The 20570-nt window shown below is 36.8% G+C and overlaps 1 long non-coding RNA gene across 2 annotated transcripts; it reads left to right on the top strand.

The window, feature by feature from the left end:
* Positions 1-18305: 18305 nt before the first annotated feature.
* On the top strand, positions 18306-19667 carry LOC130732038 (uncharacterized). 2 transcript variants are annotated; one of them, XR_009016926.1, is made up of 4 exons: positions 18306-18471; positions 18974-19129; positions 19218-19363; positions 19515-19667. It is a non-coding gene; the product is annotated as an uncharacterized LOC130732038 (long non-coding RNA). The 2 variants fall into 2 exon arrangements; XR_009016925.1 differs by lacking the exon at positions 18306-18471 and having other exon boundaries at positions 18906-19129.
* The last annotated feature ends 903 nt before the right edge of the window (positions 19668-20570 follow it).

Here is a 20570-nt window from a genome sequence, read left to right as displayed (position 1 = left end):
CTTCAATAGTCTTAGCATCAGTATTATAAAATCTAAAACCTTTAGATCTATCAGAATAACCAAGTAATAGACACTTAGAAGATTTAGCATCAAATTTATGCAATCTATCCTTAGTATTGAGAACATAACAAACACAGCCAAAAGGATGAAAATAAGAAATGTTGGGTTTTATGTTCTTCCACAATTCATAAGGAGTCTTTTTCAGAATTGGTCTCACAGAGATTCTGTTCTGAATGTAACATGCTGTATTTACTGCCTCTGCCCAAAAGTGCTTAGCCATGCCAGTTTCTTGGAGCATGGTTCTAGCCATCTCCTGAAGAGTTCTATTCTTCCTCTCAACAACACCATTTTGTTGAGGAGTTCTGGGACAAGAGAAATCATGTGTAATTCCATAGGAATCAAACAGACTCTCAAACTTGTCATTCTCAAACTCTCCACCATGGTCACTTCTGACACGCACAATTCTACAAGCCTTCTCGTTTTGCACTTGAGCAATGAAGGTAGAGAACACAGAATGAGACTCATCCTTGCGGGTTAGAAACTTTACCCATGTCCAGCGGCTATAGTCATCAACGATAACCATCCCATATCTCTTGCCACCTATAGACTCAGTTTTCACTGGTCCAAACAGGTCGATATGCAGAAGTTCTAACGGCCTTGAGGTTGAGACAACATTCTTTGCCTTGAAAGGGACTTTTGTGAATTTGCCTTTCTGACATGCTTCACAAAGAGCGTCTGAAGCGAACTTCAGATTGGGTAAGCCCCTGACAAGGTTTAGCTTGCTCAGCTGAGAAATCTTTCTCATACTGGCATGCCCTAACCGTCTATGCCATACCCACTGCTCTTCATTAACAGACAGAAGGCACTTCACATTCTGAGCCTCCAACTCAGATAATCTGATCTTATAAATGTTGTTCTTCCTCTTGCTGTTAAACAGAACAGAGCCATCGATCTGACTTACAGCCCGGCAGGACTTTTGATTGAATATAACATCATAACCCTTGTCAGCTAATTGACTTATAGACAATAAGTTATGTGTTAAGCCGTCTACCAATAAAACATTATCAATGCATGGACTACTATCTACACAAATAGTACCAGTACCAATAATTTTACCCTTTTCATTTCCTCCAAAGCCAACTTCGCCTCCAGGCTTAAGTTTCAGCTCTCGGAACATACGCTTTTCTCCCGTCATGTGACGCGAGCATCCACTGTCCAGATACCATGATTGGTGTTTCAGTGGAGCTATCAAGGATATCTGCAACATAGATAATCTTGTCCTTAGGTACCCACTTTCTGGGTCCTCTTTTGTTAGTTACCCCAAGGGTTCTGATCACCTTGGGTGTCTCAACATGATGTTTTAAAGGAATATTTGCATGATATTTAGTCATAGAGAAAGATCCCTTTTTAAGAGGGTTTTTAGCAACTTCAGCAGGTACAGAATCAGGCAATATGGTACCAGAGGGAACAAAGCATTCATACAAGGATTTAGCTTTAGACACAGAAGGCTCATTTCTAATTGGTTTAGAATAGCCAATGCCATGCATTCCATTTCTGCTTACACCATAGATCATTGAAGCCATTAAGCTTCTATCTACGCTTTTAGCCAGGAATCTTTGAAAAGATTTTTCATACTTAGATTCATGCTTACTATCAGAGGCATCGCAGGCAATAACTTCTTCTAACTTTGCAATTTGATTCTTAAGCACAGAGTTAGAATTAACTAAAGCATGGTTATCATTTTTCAAATCAGATATGATTTTCTCATGTTCAGAAGGAGTTTTAGAAACAGCAGATAAGTTCTTTTTCAGCTTCTTATGCTTAGACAACAAGGAGTTATACTTATCCATGATATCAGACAAAGCATGTTTCAGTTCAGAGGTAGAGAAGGAAGCAAATACCTCATTTTCATCGTCAGAGTCTGGATCTCCTTCTGATTCTGAGTCAGAGTCAACAGCTTCCTTTGACTCTGTTCCTTTGTCTTTGACAATAGCCATGAGTCCTTGGACTTCACCATCAGAGTCAACATCCTCTGACTCTGATTCATCGAATGTCACCATCAGACTCTTCTTGGTCTTGAAGTGCTTCTTTGGCTTCTTGTCCTTCTTCAATTTTGGACAGTCACTTTTGTAGTGCCCTGATTCTTTGCACTCAAAGCAAGTGACTTCCTTGATTGATGACTTCTTCTGACCTGAGGATTCAGACTTTCCTCTTGCCTTTCCAGAGCCTTTGAACTTGCTCTGCCTGTGCTTCCAGATGCGGTTGAGTCTCTTGGAGATCAGAGTCAGCTCATCTTCATCAGAATCTTCTGATGCTTCTTCAGATTCTTCTTCTTCAGCTTGAAGAGCCTTTGACTTCTCAACCTTAGCCTTTTCAGATTTGGATTTCAAGGCTATGGACTTTTTCCTCAGATCTTGCATCTCTGAGCGCTTCAGCTCATGGCATTTCAAAATGCTGATGAGTTCTTCTAAACTCATATTCTCAACATCTCTCGTGAGCTCTATTGAAGTCACCAAAGGCATCCAACTTTCAGGAAGACACCTGATGACCCTTATGACGTGATCTTTTGTTGTGTAGCTCTTGTTGAGAGGACGTATGCCAGCTACAAGCAGTTGAAATCTGGAGAACATTTCTTCAATGGACTCATTTGGCTCCATGATGAAGGATTCATACTTTTGGATCAAAGACAATGCCTTTGATTCTTTGACTTTCTTGTTTCCTTCATGAGACATCTTCAGAGAATCAAAAATGCCTTTAGCAAACTCACGATCTGTAATCTTCTGGTACTCCTCATAGGAGATAGCACTTAGAAGAATTGCTCTTGCTTTATGATGTTGTGAGTACAGCTTCTTTTGATCTGCAGACATCTCTGACCTTGGGATCTTTTTGCCATCTGCATCAACTGGACGCTCATAGCCATCCACAATAATATCCCAGAGATCTGCATCGAAACCCAGAAAGAAACTTTCCAGTCTATCTTTCCAATATTCGAACCTTTGACCATCGAACATAGGAGGCTTTGCGTTGTAACCATCTCTTTGAGTTTCACTGGTGGTGGCAGCCATTGTTTTTCACACCGGCCCGGATCACTGAACACTGTTAGGTGTGGTAATCAGAACTTGCGCTCTGATACCAATTGAAGGTATGAAAAACGGTAGAAAGGGGGGGTTTGAATAACGTTTTCAGTACAAAAACTACCACCTTAAAGATTTTAACAAATCTTTTCGAGAACTAAGTGCAAAAGATAGAGATAGAAAAGCACACAAGGATTTTATCCTGGTTCACTTGATAAATCACTCAAGCTACTCCAGTCCACCCGTTAAGGTGATTTCTTCCTTCTTAGAATGAAGGCAATCCACTAATCAGGTAAGAGTTACAACTGCACTTGAAACCTACAAGTGACTAACAATTACACTGACTTAGCTCACACTAAGATTCACTCTCTTAGTCTTCTCTAGGATCCGATCAACCTTGATCTCCTAAAGGAAAAATCAAACAACTGTTTGAGGTTGGTGTTTACAAGGGTTTGCTTCTGAATAAGCTGAATGTAAACTAAAATAAATTACAAGATGAAAGAAAGCTTAGAATATGTCTTGCGCGTGTGTATTGCTTCTTGTATATTTTTTCTTCTAGCCGCTTCTTTCAATCTTCAGCCTCTATATATACTCCAAGGATTAGGGTTGAGCGTTGCATGGGAAATGCTACCGTTGGAGGGCAGTTCTGGAAAATCCAGCTTCTGCTGTGGCTGAGAACGTTAGGTAGGTCGTCAGGAAGGTACACTTGCTTTTGTACTTGGATAGCGACTTGACCTTTTAACCTAGGAGACTTCTGATCAGAGGAATGCTTCGTATTGGAACTTGTGAAGCCGGTTGATCAGAGTCAGAGGGATAGCACAGATCCTCTGACCATTGTATCTTCTGATTCTGAACTCAGAGGGAAGAACATGGCCTTCAGAGTTTCTTGCTTCTGGACTTCAGAGTTTCCACTATTCAGCTTCTGGATCTTCAGAGTCTTCTACACCATCGGAACATCTGAACCTTCAGTGTTTCTTGGTTGTCAGAACTTCTGGATCATCAGAGCTTCTAGCGACTGAGTCCTCATCAGAGTTTGTATAGCTTCAGATCTTCTGAAGCTTTTCCACTGTTCATACTGAACATGGTGAATGCGAAAGCGTTGCTTGGGTTACCCTTTATACACAGTGCTTCTGATTTGTGTGAAATTGAGTCAGGGTCAGAGCCTGTAAATAGCACACTCAGAAAAACACGTTAGAGTACCACAATTGTTCATATCAAAAGGTTAACTTGTAATCATCAAAACATAGAGTTGTACTACTAGATCAAAACTTGATCTTACACCTTATTTAAAAAAAAAACGAAAATAGCATTTATTTCATAAAACATTTAATGTCTTTTATGATGTTAAATTAGGAAATTAATACAATTAAGTAGTTTATATAAGGAAATTGAAGGAAATAAATAATTAATTTCAAAAATATTTCCTTAAATAAATTGTCAATGCATTAAAATTTATTTAATTATTTTAAATTTCCTTATTAAAAAAAACGAAAATAGCATTTATTCCATAAATTGTTTAATGTCTTTTATGATTTTAAATAAAGAAATTGATATAATTAAATGGTTTATATAAGATAATTGAAGGAAATAAATAATTAATTTTGAAAATATTTTTCTTAAATAAATAGTCAATGTATTAAATTTTATTTAATTATTTTTAATTTCCTTATTTAAAAAAACTGAAAATAGCATTTATTCCATAAAGCATTTAATGTCTTTTATGATTTTAAATAAGGAATTTAATATAATTAAGTGGTTTATATAAGGAAATTGAATAAAATAAATAATTAATTTCGAAAATATTTGTCTTAAATAAATAGTCAATGCATTTAATGTTTTTTATGATTTTAAATTAGGAATTTAATATAATTAAGTGGTTTATATAAGGAAATTGAATAAAATAAATAATTAATTTCAAAAATATTTTCCTTAAATAAATTGTCAATGCATTAAAATTTATTTAATTATTTTAAATTTCCTTGTTTAAAAAACACGAAAATAGCATTTATTCCATAAGACATTTAATGTCTTTTATGATTTTAAATAAGGAAATTAATATAATTAAGTGGTTTATATAAGGAATTAAATAATTAATTTCGAAAATATTTTTCCTTATATAAAACTTGGCTACCGAAATTAAAAAGTAATTAATTTTTTTTACCTTTTTTATCATTTTAAAATTCGAAATTATTTTTAAACCAAGAAAAATGGGATTCTCGTAATTAATTATTTAAACGTTTTTTTTTTCATCTTAAAAATGGAACTTATTTCAAAAGGGTTTTTTTTTTTAAAATCGTATAAAGCAATAATTTGACATGAATGATATTGATATTAGACTAACTTAAATTGGCTATTACAAACAATTTTTATTTTAAAAAATGTATGGTAAAAAAGTGTTTTTGGTATTTGACTAAAGTTCTTTTTTATATATAATCTTGTTTGGATCTTGACCGTTAAAGGATGACAAAGAAAAGAAGCGCCATTGGACATATATGAGTATCTTATTATTATAAATCGCCGGTGAATGCAAAATTGTCAAATATATCAAGCTTGATTTAGCCCACAAGACAAAGTGATGAAGTCAAGGAAAAAATTGTACGTGTAAAACAAAGGAAAAACAAAGTAAATCATGAGAACAATTACAGAATGAAAAAAATAACAATTAATCTTGGATTTTATTTGATAAATAAATTAAATCATGAGAACAATCATCTCATGTAGATTGAGAAAAACAAAACCACGAAAAGATACCCAAGACAAAACAACAACTGATTAAATTTTGGAATGAATAACAACTAACTAAATATTTCCATACACCACCTTAACTTGATAACTTCAATAATTCTATTTTCTATTCTTTCAAACCTAAAACAAACTATGTCACCGCCTCTAAATTCTATTAATTTGCAGAACACTCACGGGATCAATAATAATAATATACCCTTGATCCATATCCGTGAAATTGTTATTTTCAGCGTCTATAGGTCTAATGACACCATAATCCTATAAAAAAAATTGTTGAAAGGGAATGAGGAGCATAACATATTAGGGTTAGTAAAACATGAATTTTGAAGGAATGAGATTAGATTACAATAACACACATCAAAGACATGAAAAATTGATTTCAGATGAGAAAAAATACATACCTTGTATAATCATGAAGAACCACAAAATGAGATCTTGAAGCCATGTAGAAAGGCTCAAAAAATACAAAACGCAGGAGATGATTGAAGAAGCAGTGTAGGTTAAGGAGAAATCCAAATAATGGAGAGATGAATGAAGAATAAGAGTCTTATATAGGCTTTTAAATAGAGAGGAGTGTAGGTTAAGGAGAAGGGTGTACATTAAGAGGAAATGAGGAATAATTGTCATGTAGGATTTTTAATGAAATTAGCCAATCATGAGATGCCACGTATGCGATGATTGGACCTAAAAAAACCCTGAATGTATATATTATGGATTTCGCTGTACTTGAGAATAAATTGGGTATTTATTTTGGGGACGAGCTTGTCCGTGACCCACACATTCAGTGATCAATTTGACAATTTACTTTACAGACGCGTAAAATTAGAGTGGACATTGTTAAAAACATGATTGCAAACATGATTTTTTCATATATTGTCAATAAAAAAGGTTAAATTTGTTACTTGAATTTAACTTGGGTTGGAGAAGAAAAATAATAACACATGCTCAACGTGAATTCTCAAGGCCAACAAAAATATAAGTACATAGTTCGGTTTTCATATTTGGGCCACAATAAACTTTTCAACTTGCTTTAGGTTGAGAATATTCCTATAATAGCTACTCTGAAAATTAAGATGTGATATTGAGTTAATATTTAATTTTCATTTTAATTTATTATTTCCTCCCTTGCTTCATAATAATTGTCCACTTAGAGAGAAAAAATTTGTTTCACAATAACTGTCCACTTAGAATTTTAATGGAGTATTAATTGATGTTTTTACATATAATGCTCCTATGAGAATAATAAATGAGGAGAGATAAAAATACATTGTAAATGGTAAAATAGGAAAACAAATGATATGTTTTAAAAAGTTAACAAAATTAATTAATTTCTTAATATGTGTGCATATTCGCTAAGTGAACACTTATATTGAAACAGATGGAGTATTTATTTTCAAATTATGATAAGATTAAAATATTATTAGTCATTTCTAAAAAGATTACATTTATCACTTTATTTTACGAATCGACTTTTATGTTATGCATTTGCTCTAGAAATAAATGATTGATAAAATTATCACCTTCAAATAACATATTCCGTCTACATTGTATCCTAAAAACTCAATGCTTTAGTACCTCACCAGTGACCACACCAAGTAGTATAGCCTCTCAAAACAAATATTCTCTGGTTAACATATTAATTATTTATTTAATCACTCTCTTTTTGTAACATCCCGATTTCCGGGTGTCACTTAGTAACTCAAAAATAAAATAAAGCGTAAAATGCAGGTAATTTTTTTTCTCGTTTTCTAAGTAAAATTACTTTTTCAAAATAAAGGTTCAACCCAAGATTGCACAACCTAACTAATGTACAATATAGATATACAACCCCGCTGTAACCATAAGTAGCAGGAAGTGACAAAAAGTAAGCCCAAAGGCAATACATACAGATCCAGTGATCAGAGGGACAAAGTTATAAGTACATGTCCTCAAAAGTGGGAGAGTTAGCCTAAAACGGCCTCCTCCAAACTTCCTACGTCCGACTACTCCCTATGATTCCCATTACAAAAAGTAATGTGTCGGGGACCTACCCTGCCCCAAAATACAAATGACGAATCAGAGCTAAGACAACGCCACCCAATATCGGTAGACTCTAACCACCCATACCCTACACCACTATCATTGACCCTCAACTGATCACGCATGGAATCCGATTCCTCGTCGAAAGACTAAGTAGTAGTCATTCCGCTCCGGATCCTCCCCGAACGATGAATCATCTCGAACCATCTGTCGATTGTCTGCAGTTTGCCGACCACTCAAACACAAACAGACAAACAAGGAAGGTGCGAGGGTAAACTCACAGAATAATGTAGATAATACAAACAACATGTAAGGATAAGGGGGTATATACATATATAGGTTCTTCATGACCTATCCTAGTGTATATAATAGCATGTTAAAATCACAAATATTAATTCAATCTTCAACACATCAACAAATATAGTTCGGTGCATGATATGCCATGCAATGTTGTATTCAAAATGTTCCGGACAAATGAGTTGGGCACCATCGAGTCAGTTCTAACACTGGCCTAGTGTTTTACCATTTCCGTTCAGTTGTCACTTACAATCCCTAACATAGTCGGATCAGCCCTAAGCCCTCTAGGTTTAACCTTTTCCGCCTGATATGCCGAAGAGACACTCTTGGTGTTCTTCAGTGAAGGCCCGATCTTTCGACCTTCTCAACCTTCGTGAAGCCTGATCTTTCGACCGTCTCAACTTCACCGAGGCCCGATCTTTCGATCGTCTCAACCCCGAATATATGAATGATGCAATATGGTTAGCCAAACATCGTATCGCCATCACAACGCAAGTGTCTAGCTAAGAATATTGGCTCTAAGTAAGACCCGAAGGTGAATGTCGACTCTGATGACCCTATTTTAGTGGTGTTTTTAGGGTCATTTCTTTGTTTGTTTTGAATCTTTTTGTTGAGTCTCATGTAGTGTTTCATGCATTCTCATGCATTTTTATCTTTCTTTGTGTCTTTACTTTGTTTTGGTAATTTTGTAGTTTTATAGGGACTTTTCTTGCATTTTAAGTAAGTTTAGGACTTGCATGATTTTCTTATGTTATTTGAGGGTCCTCTTTGCTAATAAGCTCTTTGAGCTTCTGGATATTTTCCTTTGCTTGGTGGTTAAGCTTTCAGGTCTGAAACTGAAGAAGAAGGAAGGTCAAGAAGCATGGAATTGAAGTAAGGCTTAAAGAGGCTTGAAGAGGAGTTATGAAGAAGCTAAAAAGTCTTTCCAGCGAGCTTTGAGCGCCTAGGCGCCAGTTACATTTTCCAAGCTTTATGGAATTGGCGCCTAGGCATGCTCAATTGGCGCCTAGGCGCCAATTGCCTTCCAGAGGCATGTTTTTGCCATGGAATTGGCGCTCAGGCGCTCTGAATTGGCGCCTGAGCGCCCAGACTCGTGTGTTTTGTCTATAAATAAGGTTTTAGCCAATTTCTTTGTAACACTTAGACATTTTTACTCATTTTGGATCAAGTTTAGAAGCTGAGGAGAACCTTGGGGCTTGTGAGAGGCTTCCAACTTGTGATCTTTCTCAGGTTTTTAACATTTCTTGTATGGATTCTCTAGCCATGAGTGGCTAGTTTTCTTTTATGCTTTGGGTTTATGAGATTCTATGAAGCTTTAGTTTTCTAAATCCTATCTCTATGCATGAGTTCTTGATTTAACCTTGTATTTTAGTTCCATTATGCATGTTTAGCTTTGGTGCACCCTTGCTATAGGCTAGATTATAATCAAATGGAAGTTTGCTATGATTTAGGGATATGAATTGGAATAGATCCTTCTATGCTTGCTTCTAGGAATAGAGTGAGGGTAGGGTTTTGTTGGCCTGAATATGTATGCTTAAAACCTCAAATGAATGATTGAGTACACAAGGAATTGAGCTTAACTTTCAATTTGGGAGAATTACTTTTGTGAGGAATCAATTAGTAAATACATAGGCTATAGCAACAGGGGATAAATCAAGGTTTCACATGCATAGGATAGGTAGACTAGAGTGGATTAGATGATCAATAACCCAAGGCATTTCCATCAATTGTTATTTTCAACACTTTCAATATTGCTCTTTTGCAAAACCATTGTCACCAACAACCAAAATCAATTACAGAATTTTACTATTTTAAGAACTTGCAAACTTTAGGCTTAAATCCACAATTCTCACTCACAATCCCTGTGGTTCGATATTTTAAAACCCGGAGGTTTCTGTACACTTGCAGATTAACCAACAGACTCCTTGATAGAAGCTTCGACAAGTAAGAGTACTAACCGCACTCAGTGACTTCTCTCGTCATTATGGCTCATCCTCGTGATGTCCAAACAAGTTACTCAACGAGCAAAAGGAAGTTAATTATGAAATTTATTGTCAAAATCCAAGTTCCAAGTTGAGTTAGTTCATTATGAAATTTATTGTCAAAATCCGAGTCCCATTAATCTCTTAGTTTCAAGATTCTAACTACTCAAAGGTTCCCAAAATCCCACCAAGTGTCATCCTCGGGAAAAGTCTAGGACCTCAATATGGCCATGGCTCAGATCTCTTGTCAGAGCTGCCCAGGATTTCCTCTCAAAACCCTGTCATTAACATGACCTAAACTAGAGCTCCCCACACTCCGCAATTGCGTACACATGCATTATCTCAAGTCAGCATAATTCAATAGAACATATGCAAGAATATCATAAAGCTTATCATGAACAATAGCATAAAACCAGTCCAAAATTAAACATAACAGTCGAAGCATCAACAATAACCAATGGTCAAAGCCTCAGAAAACGGAGACACAAGTCTCAAGATTTAACAATGGTCGAAGCCTCAGAAAACATTTTTCAGTTCAGTTCAATAATCATAATCATAAGCAATAGTAATAAGTAATAAGCAAGTCGAAGTTATCGACGCCTAGATCATTAACTAGCAAGTAAGTTGCTCTCACCTCTAGATTGTTCAGCTTCACGGTGTGGGGTTTCCTCACTCGTTTCGTCGCTTGCTCCCAAGGTTCCCAAATCCAAACCTTTGAGCAAACACAACATCATTTAGTCAAAACAAGTCAATTCAATCCAAACAGTATTAACTAGCGTCAGACAAATTAAGCTTCAAAAGCTTCAAAGCACGACAATATAACACGAATGGAGGAGTTCCTCGAATGGGTGAGTTTTGACTCGATTCAGGTTTCGTACAAAACACTTTGCTCAAAGAACTTCAAATTGTGTAGCCTCCTGGACGAATTTTGACACGTGAAACCAACCCATAAAATTCTAATATTTTTAACAAGATAAAAAGCAAGCCTCTGAAAACCCTAGTGAAGATTCAAGTCCAAATTCCAAGTAAGGAATTTAGAACAAATTTATACAACGACTGAAGATCTCGCCCATGGGATGCAGGACCTTTGCTCACTAAAACAAGCATAACTCAAGCTATAGAACTCGGAATGACACGAAACCAAAGCCAAAATTTCGGCGACTTAAAGGGCTACAATAACCTTAAGGCCAACTTGCCCATATTTGATTTTTCTCCCAGTCCTAATACATACAAGTCTCGGCCACTACCCAAAACAGGGTTTCCCGAAAATTTTCTTCGATCTAATTTTATTCCTAGGTAATCTCAGGTCATATCTAGGGTAAAAAAACTCTCGGAAAAACTATAGGGTTTGAAATGAAATTAGGGGCAATTTGGTCAAGATTTTAGGCTAAAAAACTCAAAGTTGAAATTTTGAAAAAGTAAACCGATTAAGTTCTAAACAATGCCATTTATAGCAACTAATCCTAAGGGCACTAAGTTAGATCGGGACTTTTTGGTCCAAAAAGTAAACTCGGTTTGAAATGGGTTTTTGAGTCAGATTTTCCGATCTACAACGACTTGGTGAAAATCCAAGCGCACCGGCGGTGAATATAAAACGTACGGAAGGTGTAGATGATGATTGAATAAAGAAATCAAATTAAAATTACATTTTTACAAAAAGCTCAAAACTTTGAACACAGAAAGACATAGAGAAAAACATCAGAAAGAAAAAACGGAGGTAAGAAGTAAGAAGGTTACCTCGCTAGCAATCCAATGCAACAAAAATTGGGACGATCGGGGAAGAATGGAGAAAAATCTCTCCTCCTCCTCTCTCTCTCTCTCTCTCTCTAGCTGCAGGTTCAGGGGGGAGGAGTAAAAATTCTCATTTTCTCCTTTTATAGGGGATGGGAAATGAGAAAAAAAAAGATTTTCTCGGTTCCGGTCGTTTTGGTACTTTCATCTGCTGATTATAAGTGAGTATTTGGCGACAAAATGCCAAAACTCAAAACGAGGTTCTTTAAATTGAAGAAAACGATTCAAACGCAGTATGGATTAAAATACGCCGAAAAACTACTTTTTGCAGTTGACGTCGGATGAAGAAACTTCCTTCTGGGAAAAGATCGCCAACGTCGAAAGGAATGAGGCTTCGCGGATGAAAATTTCGTTAGAAGCTCCGAATAGAAAAACTCTTCATTCAGGGTCTTAATTAAAGTCCCCGAGAAGATAAAGTCTAGCTTCGACGGACCTCCGGGAAGCCAAACCTATCGTGTGTACAATCCAGAGTTCCATAACAAAACACTGGTCATGGGAAAAAAACTCAGAGGTTCTTATTTCTCTAACGATTTTGAATTTCGCTAAAACAGTGCTCTAGGAGCGGAAATAGCTTTTTTCGGACACTCTCGACCTTAGCTGGTGTGGAAGTGGCTCGCGCTATCACTTAAACCGAATACAGTACTATCCTTAGTCTTTTCCTGAACTTTCTTCTTCATTAGGTTATCCAAATCAGCAAACACTTGTTCAGGTTCCCCTCACGCTACACCGAAACCTAGGCGTGAGTTGGAAATTAAGTTATTTAATCTAGGTCTAAAAACCTGGGTCTTACACTTTTCTTTTTCTTTCTCGAATAGCTATTGCATCAGATGGTCCTTCTACTTCCCCCACTCAATTGGTAACGAGAGAAGTTTTCATTCATGTAGATTCAAAGTTTTAATCTTAATTTGGTGTTATATAACTTCTGGGTTTCTGTTGATTCATGTTGAAATTTGTTGATAATAGTCCAACAACTTCAGCATAAGAACCACCATAGTGGCAAAGAGTTGAAGAGGAAACTGAACAAGAAATTAAGTGTGTTCGGTTGCTACCCCTATCGTGCTACATTGTACATGTTCAGAGGAATTGGAAGGTGTAAAGTTCAATTTGAAACCTCTAACATTCAAGAAGAGAAAGGAAGTGCAATGAATCACGTGATATCTCTCAAAAGCACTTTGTTCCAGGAAACAAGTACAACATTGTCAAAATCAATTTCCTTTTTCTCGCACACAAGGACTGGAACAAGGCTCAGAATGCTACCAACCTCAGACAGAGATGCACATTGTAGCAACAAGTCTCCGTCAAAGAAGTACAAGGCATTAAATGCTCTTGATGAGAAGACTGTTTGATCCAATGACTAGTGCTCAAGATTCTCTACAAGCTTCAATGGCTCTCAACATATCCAAGAAGCACTTGAAGTATAAAAGGAGGACTTGAAGATGTTCAGACTCAAGAAAATAAGCTAGAACTTTTTATCTAAATTTTTCTTCAACAAGCTCAAAAGGAAAATCCTTATCGTCTGAGAGAAAAGCCAAAGAGTCAAATCCACTATCCAACTCTCTCTAGAATCAAAACACAAAGTATACCCAAGAGTCAAATCTTATCCAAACACTTTGCAGTCCCTCTTGTGAGAAGCGAACCTTGTAGAACCAGGCGATCTTGCAAAAGATCTTAGGAGAAGTCCTTCATAATACTTGTTGTTGGGAGAAGTCTTGTCTAATGCTTGTTAGGAGAAGTCCTTGAGAATACTTGTGGGAGAAGTCTTGTCTAATACTTGTTGTGGGAGAAGTCCTGTCGAATACTTGTTGTAGGAGAAGTCATTGATACTTGTTAGTGAAAATCTTGGTTAAGCCAAAAGGACTGGACGTAACACCATCGTTTGTGGGTGAACTAGGATATATTGTTGTGTGCTTATCGTCCGTTACTTTTTTGTTTATATATCCATTGCACGAAACGTTTGCAAAAACTCTTTCTAAACTTATAATCCTTTGAAAAATTCAGTTTTTATTGAACATATTTCAAACCCCTCTTTCTTGTGTTACTTTTTCTAATATCAGGAGGTGCATGTTTATCTCTTGCTATCCAATTGTGCGGTGCTTGGGTTTGGATGAACATAGACATAGCCACCATCATCACCATAGCAAGCACTTTGATTGGTGAACATGATGAATCAGAGTGGTTAGAGCCTAATCAATGCATTCTTTTTTTGTTTCTGTTTTTGAAATGCTATGATCAATGCATTCTGAGTCATACCTTTCTTTAAATTGAGGGTTTAGGGAAGGTTGAGAGGGATGAATATAAATTATTCTCAATTTGGTTGTTTGTATTTATATCTTTCTTGTTATTTCAATAGCTTTAGGTCATTCTATTTTTTTTTTGGTACAGTTAGGTCATTCTATTCATGATGTATAAAACAATTTGAATTTTTTGCAATAGTAGTTTAAGGTATTGTGCTCACTTCTCAACCATAGTAATTGAACAACTTCACTTTTATCAATATCAATTCTTAGACTGAAGTGAAAATTTTGTCCCCGGAATTGATTCTAAGTTTAGAATCATAAGAAGCTTTACTCAAACTTTTGGTATTAAAAAGTTGAGAACAAATTATTTATGAGCAATGAAGGTATAATCATTGCCTGATTCTCAGTTTCAGCATATATTTCTCTACAAGCCTAATGCCAAAAAACGTGCGAGAGAAAAGTGATAGATATGTTATATGATATAATATAACGATAGGAAGAAAGAAATAGAAAAAAAATATCATGTATATATATAGATTATGTCGATAGTGTTTGTTTGTATCCGAAAATGTGGACTGTCCTAATCCCCCCTCCCCCTCTAGTAACAAGAAATGCCTACATTAACTATTATTTTCTGCAGCAAGAGAGTTTGAGTGCTTTTTAATTTTTATTGTAAGTTTGTAACACAGAGCTATGAATCTATGATGCTCCAATACCAACCAGACCACAAATTCATAAAAGAACAAAATAAAATAAAATGAAGTATACACTAAGAAAATAAATTGTTATATATAGATTAATACAAAAAAAGAGAGAGAAAGAGACCGAAGTTCAGCATCATCAAAATGCAGAATGTACTCAAAAAACAATGATATGCATTCCTACTCCTAAACTACTACAATTAGACAGTTTACATTCTGGTTAAGGCCTAAGGTCCAGATTTTAAAAGTTGAATTTCACATTCCTAGCTTCATCAATTTCTTTATACCAGATTTTAAAAGTTGAATTTTAAAAGTTGAATTTTACAGTTCGATGCAACAATCATAATTTATGTGAAGACCAATCAAACACCAGACTTTTCAAGAATTGAATTGAGATTCAATCAGAATATCATAACCCGGTTCAGTTCTTCCAGACGGTCCCTGAAGATCATATCTTTAACGTCTGGAGAAAAGTCTAGAGGCTGGAGCTAAAACGAAGACATCTTCATTAGTCTCTGCAGCACGGAGAAACGCACTTAGGAGTCATATCTTTTCTTTTCTTCTTGTTGTAAAAGAACATTAAGTAATTCTATAATACTTTATAGTTCTTAGCGCTTCATATTACTACTATCACTCTTATTAAGAAGAGATTGTAAAAGTAGGAGAAGTGGTATTTAGAAAGATCACTTAGGAGAAGTCCTTCTAATACTTACGTCTTCCTAGTGAGGTAGTGGACAAACAATACACAATGCCTGGAGAGGTAGTTATGAAAGAATACTCAAATGCCTGGAGAGGCAGGGACAAAGAAAACTCAATGCCTGGAGAAGAAGTTATGAATAATACTTATATGCCTGGAGAGGCAGGGACAAATAATATTCAATGCCTGGAGAGGCAAGTCGAAAAGTAATACTTAGCCGGGAGACGCACTAAGAATACTCAACATCCTGGAGAGGCTGGAACAAATAATACATGGCTTGTAGATGCGATAATACTCAATGCCCAGAGAGGCAGTTGCAAAATAATACTCTTTCCTAAGGAGGAAAACTGAAGAATACCTGTAAGGAGGAGTCCTTGACGCTTAGTGAAATCTCGGTGCTGCCGAGGACTGGACGTAACCCTATTGTTCTGGAGGTGAATCAGGATAAAAGTTTGTGTGTAATTGTCTCTTTCATTTACTTATGCTTATCCGTTGCGCCAAAGGAAGTAGATCATCGGTTAATCCTCATCCGTCGTTTGGATCTTAAAGTTTTTGAAGGGCACAATTCAAACCCCCCCTTTCTTGCACCATTCTTGTTGGATCATCAGCAAAAAGTTGAAGAGGAAACTGAAGAAGCCCAATAAACTAAGTGTGTTCGGTTGCTACCCCTACCGTGCTACATCGTGCATGTTTAGAGGAATTTTGAGGTGAAAGTTTATCTCTTGCTACCCTGTTGTGAGCAGGTGTTTGGGTTTGGATGAACATAGACATCGCCACCATGGCAAGCAGTTTGATTGGTGAACATGATGAAATCAGCAGAGTGGTTAGCGCATAATCAATGCATTATTTTTTTTCGAAAACGAAATATATATAAATATAAAGATAATGTTGAGAAACAACCCCTCTCAACATGGGTAAAGTAACCAAACTCAACCACTAGAGTAAAAACCTTCCAGAACCCCACAAGCAAACAACAAACCCAGAACCCCTATCGTCTACACTACTAGAAGAGGTTCCTAATAAAAAACAACGATAGGTTCAACCAAGAATCTTATCAAGCCGAACGACACCTAAAACTGAGACCAACCCAACAGTGCAAACTAAAAGACCAAAAGAACAAATCACCATAGGGCTGAGACCTAAGCCTAAAACAGAGACTGAAACAAAAAACATCTAGAAAAAGCAAAGGAACTCGACAAACCAAACAAGTAACCGCAAATGCTGCCTCCAACCCATCTTCAAACAGGAAGAACCACTGAGGTCGGAAGGAAAACGTAGCCTCAACGCCCTTCACAGAGAAACCGGAAACGGGAACCGAACCTAGAAGTCCATCGAAGTAACCCAAAACAGAACCACTAAAACCAAACCCCTCAGCCCTATCCAACCACAGGTCATGAAAACAACACCGCCAGGCGCACTACACCCCACCAGCCTCCACCCAACACAAACCCAACCTCACCCCTTGAACACCACGACCACCGCTGCCAGCTACAGCTCTGCAAGCCCCCATCAGAAAACCCAAAAACCCACCAGGCAATAGAGCACCCCCGAAACACCGACCACAATCCCCAAACTACTCACCACTAGCCCTAAACAAAACCTTCCACGACACGTCACACCAATTGCATATTTGTGAACGTGAGGCAAGCTGAGACGAAACACACTAGCGGTGGCCGGAACGGAGGAGAGACCGACCCAACGAAGCGAAAGAACCGGAGAACATGGATAGAGGCTCAAAACCTGCCAGCAAGAACCCCAAACACAGATTCGTGGGGGTCTGAGCAGAAAATGCGAGAGAACAACAGAGAAAGAGTGGCGCAAGACCCGGAGAACGAGGAAGATGACGGCCGACTACCGCTACCAGTGAAAATGGGTCAAAGAAAATGCATGTTTTGAAATGCTTTTACATTTGATTTTAAAGAAGAAATCAATTCTAAAGACAAAATCAATTCTAAAGATATAATCATATATAAGTAGTGTTTGAAAGTCAAAATTGATTATGACAATTTTTTTTTAGATTTCCCCCATTAAAATAAAGCATGTTTTCCATGAAGAAGATTTGACTCAACATGTTCTATTCGCTACAGGTAAGGAAAGAACTCGATTCCCGATGTGCTTAATTCTTAAAAAATCAGAAAAATCATAACTGAATCAGAAGACAAGGATCAACCCCTCTTTTTGCATTCTTGTGCCTGCGATCTTACCATTTCTGAAGTGGCTAGGGTTACATTGAACATGCTATAAATGTCAGTGTATATACCAAAATAAAACTTAACACCTTGATTTTCTTGAGAAGCTCATAGCCTATTATCCTTTCATGAAATAGTATATGATAATCAGATTTACTTTGGATATGTGCAATGGAGCAAAAACTCTAGCTAGTTAGCATGCAACAGATTTAGTTTCTGACAATGAGATTTTATGCAGGTTTGGTGTTCCGCGAGCGATAGTTTCTGACAATGGAATTCAATTCACCTGCAAACAAACTAAGGATTTTTGCGATGGCATGGGAATTCAGATGAGGTTCTCATCAGTGAAGCATCCTCAAACTAATGGGCAGACAGAGGTTGCGAACAAGGTGATTTTGAAGGGCATAAAGAGGCGGCTATATGAAGCTGAAGGAAGATGGATTGATGAACTCTCGATAGTTTTGTGGTCATATAACACCATGCCACAATCAAGCACAAAAGAAACACCTTTCTGATGGACCTATGGGCCAGATACGATGCTCCCTGTGGAAATCAGTAATTTCTCTTGGTGAACGAAAGCGCAACATGAGGAAAATAGGATGAACATGGCGGTGGGGTGGGAAAAGCTCCCCGAAGGGGCGATTTGATAACGACAAAGTGTCAGGAATTGCCTCGGAAAAGCCGGATTTGATTCGATGATTACAAATGATTTCACATATTTTCAACGTGAATTCTTGAGGTCAACAAAAAATATTAATCCCTCCGTCCCAAATTATAAGCTAAAATTGTAAAAATCACGCTTATTAAGAAAGTCTTAATTGATGCATTGGTTTTAAACAAAAAGGTACAACTTTTCATGTCTACCCCTATTTAAGATAACACTTTTTAATCATTATACTACTAATAGTGCTCCACTACCAATAAATGCAAGGATAAATATGGAAAGAAATATTAGTTTTTACAACTTTGGCTTATATTTAGTGAAAAAACATAAGTCACAACTTTAACTTATAATTAAGGACGGGGTGGTAGTACATAGTTGAGTTTTCATATTTGGGCCACAATAAACTTTTCAACATGCTTTGTGTTGAGAATATGCCTATATAATAGTTGAAAATAAGATAATATATTTAGTTAATATTTAATTTTCATATTAAGATATTGTTTATTTATTTTATGATAAGATTAAGATAATTAGTCATTTCTAGAACTAGAACTGTGAGTTCCGCGTTATGGAGCAGGGGAGTGGCGAGGAGTACAGCTCGGCGGTTCATCACACGGAGGAGGAGATGCTGCATTGGGGGCTCCCTCCTGACATGGTGGCTGACCAGAAATGGCTAGAGGAGTATTCTTCTAGATTATTTTGAGAACACTGCAATCATGACTCACCTCAAAGTGTAATGCATTGTTGTCTGAGCTTTCTATCTGGTAAATTTGTGCTTCTTAGTTACCCTGATTTTGGTTTTCTCCTACTGCATTGTGCAGAGTTCGGTTGGGGCTTCGTTTTGTTTGTTTATTTCCCGAAACAAGATGGTCAGAACGAAGAACAAGAGAAGGAAGGAAGAGAATATAGCTGAGGATTGGTGCTTTGCTTGCAAGGATGGAGGGCTCATGAGGGTGTGCGATTATAGGTAAGTTCAGAAACATGAATGCATGTTGTTTTTATTACATAAAATGGTTATTGCTTTTTTAGTTGAGTACTTTTTCTTCTGTGAGTGGTTTCGATTGGATTGTAAAGGTTCAGCAATGGTCATTTCTGTTAAAGGAGCTATTTTTTTGCAGGACACGGTTGAGAATTGAGATGAATGAGTAGTGATCAATTCCTAAAATATTACATAGATATAATTTGTCCTGTGAGTACTTTCTTTTTGATACTTAATTAACTGCACGTTGCTTAAAGGGATTGTCTTAAAGCTTATCATCCTCATTGCGTGGGAAAAGATGATTCATTTTTGGAGAATGTCAGTTACTGGAGTTGTGGTAAGCTACTCTAACCTATCACTCTACCATTATTGCAAAGCATTCAAATACCTTTACTTTTTCTAGCATAGTTTTTTTTTGGTAGGCAAAAATTATATTGAAAGGAAGTACTAGGTGTACTTCAAGACCAAGTTACAAAGAAAGAAAGAGAAAGAAACAAGAAAGTTGCTGTCTAAAACCATCTCAGGAGAACTAACTAGCTTCAAAACCAAAACTAGGCTACCGAACTGTACAAGAACCTATTGAAACAATAGCATAGCCTAGAAAACAAGAACTGCAAGTAAGAAAACCAGCAAAATGTTTCCAACATCAGCAGGAGAAAACCAAACACAACTGCACTAAGCATTACTTCAGCACCAACAGCCAAGCAGCCACAGTCAATTTCAATTAGAAGAGTACACCACCAATTAATATCCACATGTCTCCTCAAGGATGGAAATAGCACGCAGCCACACTTCACAGAAAGTGTACAAGAAGGATACCAAATAAAGCTGACAGAGAACTGCACTTCAATCCTCATCAGAGATATTCCAAACAGCTCCTTGGATTATTTATCCAATCACACATGGATGCATGGAATGTTTTGCTTCTAGATCGCAGCCAATTCCACGCTCTCACTTGAGCTAATTCCCATACTCTTGTCGCATCTTTTCCACCATCCTTGAAAATGATTTTGTTCCTGCATAACCAAATGGACCAAAGAACTGCTAACCAAATTGATTTTGCTCCTCTTCGCTGGTCTGCATTCCTCAGTTCCCCACCATGCTGCAGGTAGTGCTCCTCGCATCCTTGAGGGAGCGCATTTGACACCCCTAACCACCTATTGCAGTGATCCCACACCTTGGAAGAAAACGGGCA

This window comes from Lotus japonicus, chromosome 1 (assembly GCF_012489685.1).
Source record: "Lotus japonicus ecotype B-129 chromosome 1, LjGifu_v1.2".
In the NCBI taxonomy this organism is placed as follows: Eukaryota; Viridiplantae; Streptophyta; class Magnoliopsida; order Fabales; family Fabaceae; genus Lotus; species Lotus japonicus.
Note: the sequence above shows the minus strand (reverse complement) of the source record. Positions and strands in the feature narration are given on the sequence as shown.